At 33.2% G+C, this 8,582-nt stretch overlaps 1 long non-coding RNA gene across 1 annotated transcript; it reads left to right on the forward strand.

Annotated features, from left to right (window-relative positions):
* Positions 1-280: 280 nt before the first annotated feature.
* LOC110891917 lies at positions 281-8,259 on the forward strand. Its single transcript, XR_004872349.1, has 3 exons — positions 281-375; positions 7,971-8,066; positions 8,173-8,259. It is a non-coding gene; the product is annotated as an uncharacterized LOC110891917 (long non-coding RNA).
* Positions 8,260-8,582: the final 323 nt, after the last annotated feature.

The following is an 8,582-nucleotide window of genomic DNA, read 5'->3' on the forward strand; positions in this document are numbered from 1 at the left end:
AAAAAATTAAACCCTATTTGGTGATTTTAATAAGATATGGAAACATAATTTTGGTGTTTTATTGGTGATCTTATTTTTTTATTGATTTCAATTATTGTTTAGGTAAATATCTCAGTAACTTTTTGAGCTTTTATTTCAATTTGCTTTCTATTCGTTGATCGAATGAATCATTCCTTTAATATAATTCCATGAATCCAAATGAAATGATTTTATTATACCTTTGAATGGAATAAACATTTACATTGTATTTTATTATATGAACCTAATTGATCCTTTGGTATACAAGGTTCATTGAAATTAACCTGGTCACAAGCATGTTTGCTTGGTAAACAACGCCCGACGTTCGATGCAATGATTCCGCTCTAATTAGTGCAGGTTGTAACAACTGTCACTAAAATCCATAATTAGGATAGCTATTAAGAAAACCCTAATTGAGAAACCCAAGTAATTCTGCACTAACCCTAAAATTTCCAGAACAATCAGAATCAGGATCAGGGCCCCTAAAACTCAGGGGGGGATAAACCCTAGCCAACGATTATCTTCATAACTCTCTATCAAAATCGAATTTTATGAAACTGTCAACACAGCAAGCCTAGTTACACACGTAGCTACCCTATGAACATAGGTTACCACTCGCGTAGCGCGACGCCCATGGGGGGTACCCCTCGCGCTACGCGACGGTGTCAAATTTCATGTATAAATAGAGGAGTCTGGGACTTGAATTCTGTCTTTGAAACGACGTAAAAACTCGCTGTGTACGTCAAGTTATAGCAGAAACAATACAACAAACACACACGGGTCTCGAATTGCTGCCGCAATCAGGATAATAACTCGATCGCTATTACGATTCAACGTCCGATCGATTATAACTATCCAACGATAGTCCAGATGCTGCTCAATTGAGCTTGTACTTTGATTATTCGTCGTGATTTCGACTTGAATATTAGAGTGCTGTTCGAATTCGGACTATGCTCTGTTATTCGTTGTGAATCCGATTGAATTATCGAGTATTGCACTGATTAATCGTTGTGAAGGTTTAATCTCGTGAATTGACGTAAATGCTGTATTAGTTACTAACCTGTGTGTGTGCATTATGTTAAATTAGGTTTAATCAAGGCTAATCAGTAGGCTTATACCTTGCCCGTTAAATCTGCAATGTGAGTCATTCCTCTTTTATAAACTCTTTTCTCACAGTTTGTGAGTCATTCTTCTTTTTAAATTGTTTTCTCACCGTTTGTGAGTAAGTATTACAATACCTCAAATTATTTTCAAAGTATTATAATTACAGGGATTAAGTCGTGGTTATCTTAACCGCTGGTTAGTGGGGTATTGTGCACATTACTAATTTCTCACAGTTAGGCAATAAGCCCTAACACAGGTTAGGCTAATAAGACCTAACAGTGACAAAACGTCACTAATTGGGTGACTGGACCCAATACTGGTATGACCATCGTCACACGGGTGGCAAGACCAGATATTAATTAAGATACTGCCATAGTAATCGCTCTTATGCTGTAATTTATAACTATGTGTCATTTTATCAAAATGAATGATTCACTAGTATTTCCCGCGGACAAAACCCTTTTTAAAACACGTTTCAGGTAATTACAGTATATTGGAGTAAGAATTGGATCCAGCACTGAAGGACTTCAAGAAGTGGCTTATTTTATTAATTAAATCAAATTAAGAAATATCATTTTTATTAAAAGCTACCTTTGTAAAACATGGAATTTATTCCATCTATTTAAATAAAATCCGGTGTTTCTAAACTCTGATATTTTTCCTAACTCACGGTCCTGATGAAATTTCCGCTGCAATGTTTTCCAAAAATAATCACCGGTACCACTGGACTGCTCACGGCACCCGATTCCGTCCAGGGTGGGTCGGGGGTCGTGACAGAAGGTGGTATCAGAGCCACTGCTTTAAGCCTATAAGTGTTGTGATAATAATACTTAAGCTTAAATAAAAAGAGTTAGGAGATTTCTATTAAATGGTAGCACAGCTGATAGCAGTTAGACTTGAACATAAGAAAAGATGCCTTAGTATAAGCTAAGTCACTGGTTTACACAATTAGGTGTTATGATAATACCTAAGTGAAATGGAGAATTAGAAACTTAATATTATCTGATAGCACTCCGGATGGTATTTAGACTTGAACTTAATAATTTTGCCTTAAAATAAACTTTAAGGTAAATTACTTATATAAGTATAATGGATACTGGTATGACGGTTAGCAGGCAATAGCACTTAATTGCTATTTATTCTTGCTTACTGATATTATTTGGTCTAGAATAAGATATGTTATGGGAATACAAATTTTTCTTGATTCTGGATAAAAGCCCTAATGAAAGAGGCACTTTTTGAAAAGATACTATTTATGGGAAATAGAAAATTTTCTCCGGCAAAACTGGGTCTAGAGTAGCAGACTCTCCAGCTTGTCCGGACATATTGAGATTACCGCTCCGGCGCGAACCGGATAAGACGGGGTAAAGGATATGTCAAATCAGTGACAAGATTTCCCTAAATAGTATCATGACCAAATACCTGAGTGGTTCTTGGAAATATGAATCTGTTAAATACATTGGCCTGATAAATGGTATGTTTATTTCAGCATGTGAAATATGTGATTATATAGATAGGTATATCTATAAGGAAATTCCAAAAACATAAGAATTGACAAATTGAAATAAAACACAAGCATCCGTGTCTAGAATTCTTTATCAGGAATCTCTTTTCCAATATCAAACATTATTTTGTTTGATCATTTACCTCGTAACTCATACAATGAGAACCCTTTAAAGATGGGATATCATCGAAAGTATAAAAATTTACAATACACAAGTAAGAAACATATAAAGTTGTGCTAATGCACAAGAAAACACATGAAACTTAAATATACGTCCACAGACGTTGAAATATATCACACACGACTTTCCAAGGCAAGACCTTTGAAAAGTATAAATTAAGCACGATGACACCAACACTAATTCTGTCAGTAGAAAACTACTAATCAAAAAGAAGCACTTTGCCACGTGATCCTATAAACGATCTACATTTCGCTGAGGTACGTTGGAACAAGATTTCACAATCATTGGTGCACAGTCTAAACTAAGTCATAATTATTATCACTGAAAAAGGAGTCACATACCTTTGCAAATTCCCTATTCCATTTCAGTTCATTCGACATTCCTTGATAATGGCACTTAACAACGGTTATCACACAAAATTCCAGATAAAAGTTCTTATATTCCCTTCATAGCAATTCCGACTTCTGCCTATAATAAGTTGACTTTCGTGTTCTTGTAATGGTCATCATACCATAAAGAATTCTTTCATAATAGCAAATAGTGATCTATCTCGTTTCTTGGTAAATCCATACACTATTTGTTGTGCATGTGGTTCATATGAGTTATAAGACCCTAGGAAGGCTTCATTCCAAATTATTGTTTTATCCAACCTCAAATATCATTTCATTATACTTGATCTTTGCATTACCGCGTTTTGCAAAATGATTACTCTTTGATAATTGATCGATAAATTTTTCCTTTGAAAAACTCGGTTTCCTTTTAATGGTATACATGGTTTTGTTGTAACCATGTCAGAACTTTCTTGAACTCATTTTGTTTACACCAAAGTTCAATTGTTTAAACTTGCTCGCATTTTCGTATTCAATTCAAAATCCCATATGATGGATTGAAGCCATCATATTCAAAATAGTCCCAACAAGCACTTCAATTCTCTTGAACCATAGCATGCTTGTTTAGTCTTCGAATTCATCAAATCATTTCTTTGATTACGATCACCTGGTGGTGACATTCTTCACAAAATTTAAAAATTGCGCTAATCTCGTTTAAATTATTTATTTTTGGTGAATATTTGTAATAAAATATTAATAATAGTAGGTATTAATAGTATTTTTAGGTATTAAGGTTATTATCAAGACAGGTATTGGATAGCGTAGCCTTAGTTAGGCATGGACTGATCACCTATGCTTAAACAAGACAGCACTAACCAATATCCAACAATGATAATAACTATTTAATATATATAAATTAAGTCATCATACTTATTTAGTAAATTTCAATTATATATATATAAATATTTTATATTATATATATAGATATATATATACTTTGTACTGTAAAGAGAAGATATATTTTCATAGAACAATTAAAGGGACGAATAAAATTATCTAAATAATTGTCTAAGTATTCATGAACAAGACATATTATAAATAAATGTTCATCTTATAGAAATATTCTTTTATAAAATATATATATTAAAATATCAAATGTTATTTACACAAACCAATATTTAAGTATGCTTGATATTAAAATAAACATTTATTATCTTACTTTTATGATTTAAAATACCTCATTATAAAATCTTATAGTTAAACACACTTGATTTTAAAAAAAAAATGGTAATCGTAAGTTCTAGAATATTGGGTAAACCTATATCATTATTTTGTCACAATTTACCACGGGTTTTGATATTTTAAACCTATCTATATTTATTTATTATTCTACTTTATGATAACATAAAGGGAAAAGGTATTTAATAAATCAAAATATCACCTATCCTTAAATAAAACATTTTGATTAAAATCATCTGAATACAATTATGTATTAAGACAAAAATACACTTGTCTTCTCATGTATTCTTACAAATCACCCATCTCAGCACATTGATTTTCTCATATCATAATTCAATATTTGACGAATCATTTTCATGTTTCCATTTCATTTTGAACCTGTCAATCTTAAGTCTTCCTTAGGTACCAATCAAAGTAAGTTTTCTTCTGACAAAGAAATTTTATTAATTCCAAAAAAATTCTTCACATTCATTCTAAAAATCTATACATCATATATCTTCTGGCTTAAACATAATCACCTTGGAAACTATATCATTTCATCGGAATGTCTCATCTTTTGAAATATCCAGATTCGCTTCCTTGAAACTCTCAATTTCGAAAACAGTGAATTTATTCGGTCATCATTATTAAATTCTTTCAATCATTACAAACACTTTGTAGCGTCTGAATAGATTTGTAGCATGTGCTAAACCCTATTCATACGCCATTCATTTGATTTGTCATATTCTTGGTACAATTATGTACTCAGATTATGATACACTAAACTTTATTGTCCAGTACCATTTAAGTAAACGATATTGATTTTCGGATAATCATTAACAAATCATTTTCCATACTTCCATTCACAAATAGATATTTATCAATTCAGAACCTTCCTTAATTGATCAAAGAAAATTCATTTCGGATATTGAATCCAATTGTTCCTATAAGTCATTTTTATTTTTCAAAATTCATACCCTCAAAATATCCTTTGATTCCATTCCACGATACATTGTTTCTCTTAATTAGAAGAAGAAACATAACCCAAGAAAATATCATAATCCAAATCTCGAGGACGAGATTTTTATTAAGGTGGGGAGGATGTAACAACTGTCTCTAAAATCCATAATTAGGATGGTAATTAGCTATTAAGAAAACCCTAATTGAGAAACCCAAGTAATTCTGCACTAACCCTAAAATTTCCAGAACAATCAGAATCAGGATCAGGGCCCCTAAAACTCAGGGGGGGATAAACCCTAGCCAACGATTATCTTCATAACTCTCTATCAAAATCGAATTTTATGAAACTGTCAACACAGCAAGCCTAGTTACACACGTAGCTACCCTATGAACATAGGTTACCACTCGCGTAGCGCGACGCCCATGGGGGGTACCCCTCGCGCTACGCGACGGTGTCAAATTTCATGTATAAATAGAGGAGTCTGGGACTTGAATTCTGTCTTTGAAACGACGTAAAAACTCGCTGTGTACGTCAAGTTATAGCAGAAACAATACAACAAACACACACGGGTCTCGAATTGCTGCCGCAATCAGGATAATAACTCGATCGCTATTACGATTCAACGTCCGATCGATTATAACTATCCAACGATAGTCCAGATGCTGCTCAATTGAGCTTGTACTTTGATTATTCGTCGTGATTTCGACTTGAATATTAGAGTGCTGTTCGAATTCGGACTATGCTCTGTTATTCGTTGTGAATCCGATTGAATTATCGAGTATTGCACTGATTAATCGTTGTGAAGGTTTAATCTCGTGAATTGACGTAATTGCTGTATTAGTTACTAACCTGTGTGTGTGCATTATGTTAAATTAGGTTTAATCAAGGCTAATCAGTAGGCTTATACCTTGCCCGTTAAATCTGCAATGTGAGTCATTCCTCTTTTATAAACTCTTTTCTCACAGTTTGTGAGTCATTCTTCTTTTTAAATTGTTTTCTCACCGTTTGTGAGTAAGTATTACAATACCTCAAATTATTTTCAAAGTATTATAATTACAGGGATTAAGTCGTGGTTATCTTAACCGCTGGTTAGTGGGGTATTGTGCACATTACTAATTTCTCACAGTTAGGCAATAAGCCCTAACACAGGTTAGGCTAATAAGACCTAACAGTGACAAAACGTCACTAATTGGGTGACTGGACCCAATACTGGTATGACCATCGTCACACGGGTGGCAAGACCAGATATTAATTAAGATACTGCCATAGTAATCGCTCTTATGCTGTAATTTATAACTATGTGTCATTTTATCAAAATGAATGATTCACTCAGTATTTCCCGCTGACAAAACCCTTTTTAAAACACGTTTCAGGTAATTACAGTATATTGGAGTAAGAATTGGATCCAGCACTGAAGGACTTCAAGAAGTGGCTTATTTTATTAATTAAATCAAATTAAGAAATATCATTTTTATTAAAAGCTACCTTTGTAAAACATGGAATTTATTCCATCTATTTAAATAAAATCCGGTTTTTCTAAACTCTGATATTTTTCCTAACTCACGGTCCTGATGAAATTTCCGCTGCAATGTTTTCCAAAAATAATCACCGGTACCACTGGACTGCTCACGGCACCCGATTCCGTCCAGGGTGGGTCGGGGGTCGTGACACAGGTACCTTATCTATTTCGATGACTGAAACAACCATTGAATCTTGGTTTATTAAGATAAACAAAAACTCAATCCATTATGTGTCCTCAATTTTTTTTGCTGTTTAAGAACAAAAAAAAATATGGATTGCATTACTATTGTAATATGAAACCTATTGCAATGTTTTTTTGGCTAAATTTGTTGCATATAGGAATTGTTTTAGTAACATAAACATCATGGTAAAGTTCATAGTTTATGATAATAAGTTTTCCTATTTATATTATATGAGTTTGGAGGATAAAAACAAATTAGTTTTGAAAAAAAATGAAAACAACGCATATATTTGAATTGACAGTTTCACTATTGTTAAGATATGGAAAGTATTGTGGGATATTATAAAGTGGATGCCCAATAGAGAAGCCTTGTGATGAACTTGATGCAAGTTGTATGAAGCATGATGTCTTGCATTTCAGCAAACAATAGTGAGTATCATCACTCTTTTTATGGTTTTATATAATGATTTTAAATAACCATTACTGAATTTAAGATGAAATTGGCCATTTGAAAGAAAAAAAGTATCCGCTAAGTGCTGGTTAAATTGTAAATATCCTTAGAACTTTATGCAAAAGTTTTCATTATTATTGGTAGAATCAGTGTCTTAAAAAATTCTAACATTTTGATTTTTTTAGTAGACTTAAAACTAATTTATATGTAATTATTGGGATGATGGCTATTAAACTAGCAAAAATAATGACATTAAGGCTTTTGTTATGGTCCCTTGAAAGACAACGATGTTAAAGGTTTGTTTCTCCTAGATGTGGTCAAATGGGCGAATTGTATACTTGGTCTGAGCTGTTCTGCCCGTTGACCCATTTTGATATAGTCTTTTTTTTTTTCAAATATATCATTTGGTTTGACTCGCTAGAGATTAAACATAACCTTTGTCAACCCATTCATAATTATATAGGTTGAAAATGTCACTTTTTAACTTTAACTTTTGTTTCAGAAATTAAGGTTCCAACTGCCATATTAGAAGGCAAGCTTGACCAGTTACACTCACAAGAAGAAGTCAAACATGGAACCTTAATTAGAAAATCAAGAAGTAAGTCCCATGATTTATGGTAAAAGATAGGAAGGGTTATATTTTTCTCTGTTTAGGGTTAGGGTTTTAAAGTTCAGTGAATAAAATAGTTTTTGACAAAAGCTAGATTGAGAGCTTTGTGAAGATATTCAAAGGTGTTGGTCATGGATGGGCTTCAAGATATAGCGAGGATAATGAATCTGTTGAGAGGAGTCCTGAGGTGGCCAAGCATGTGATTTTTTAAGTGGGTCGAGTGGTTATTTTTCTTATCTCACTTATGAAGGTGTAACATGATATACTTGAAGCCAAGAACCTTACACTCTCATTCATCATTGTAAAGCATTGTGCTTTGGAGTAGAATGACGAGTTAGCTTCTGAAGTTGGAGACTTTACTTGATGATAGCGTGGGGAAAAATGTCGAGTTGGAATTTGAAAGGAGTGGCACGTCTTTGACCGTTCAGTTGGTGGTGAGTGACCGACCTTTACATCCAGGTTATATGCTTTACATTTATCATGTGTTCTTTGTTTCAGGCTGAA

Source organism: Helianthus annuus, chromosome 11, assembly GCF_002127325.2.
Source record: "Helianthus annuus cultivar XRQ/B chromosome 11, HanXRQr2.0-SUNRISE, whole genome shotgun sequence".
NCBI lineage: Eukaryota > Viridiplantae > Streptophyta > Magnoliopsida > Asterales > Asteraceae > Helianthus > Helianthus annuus.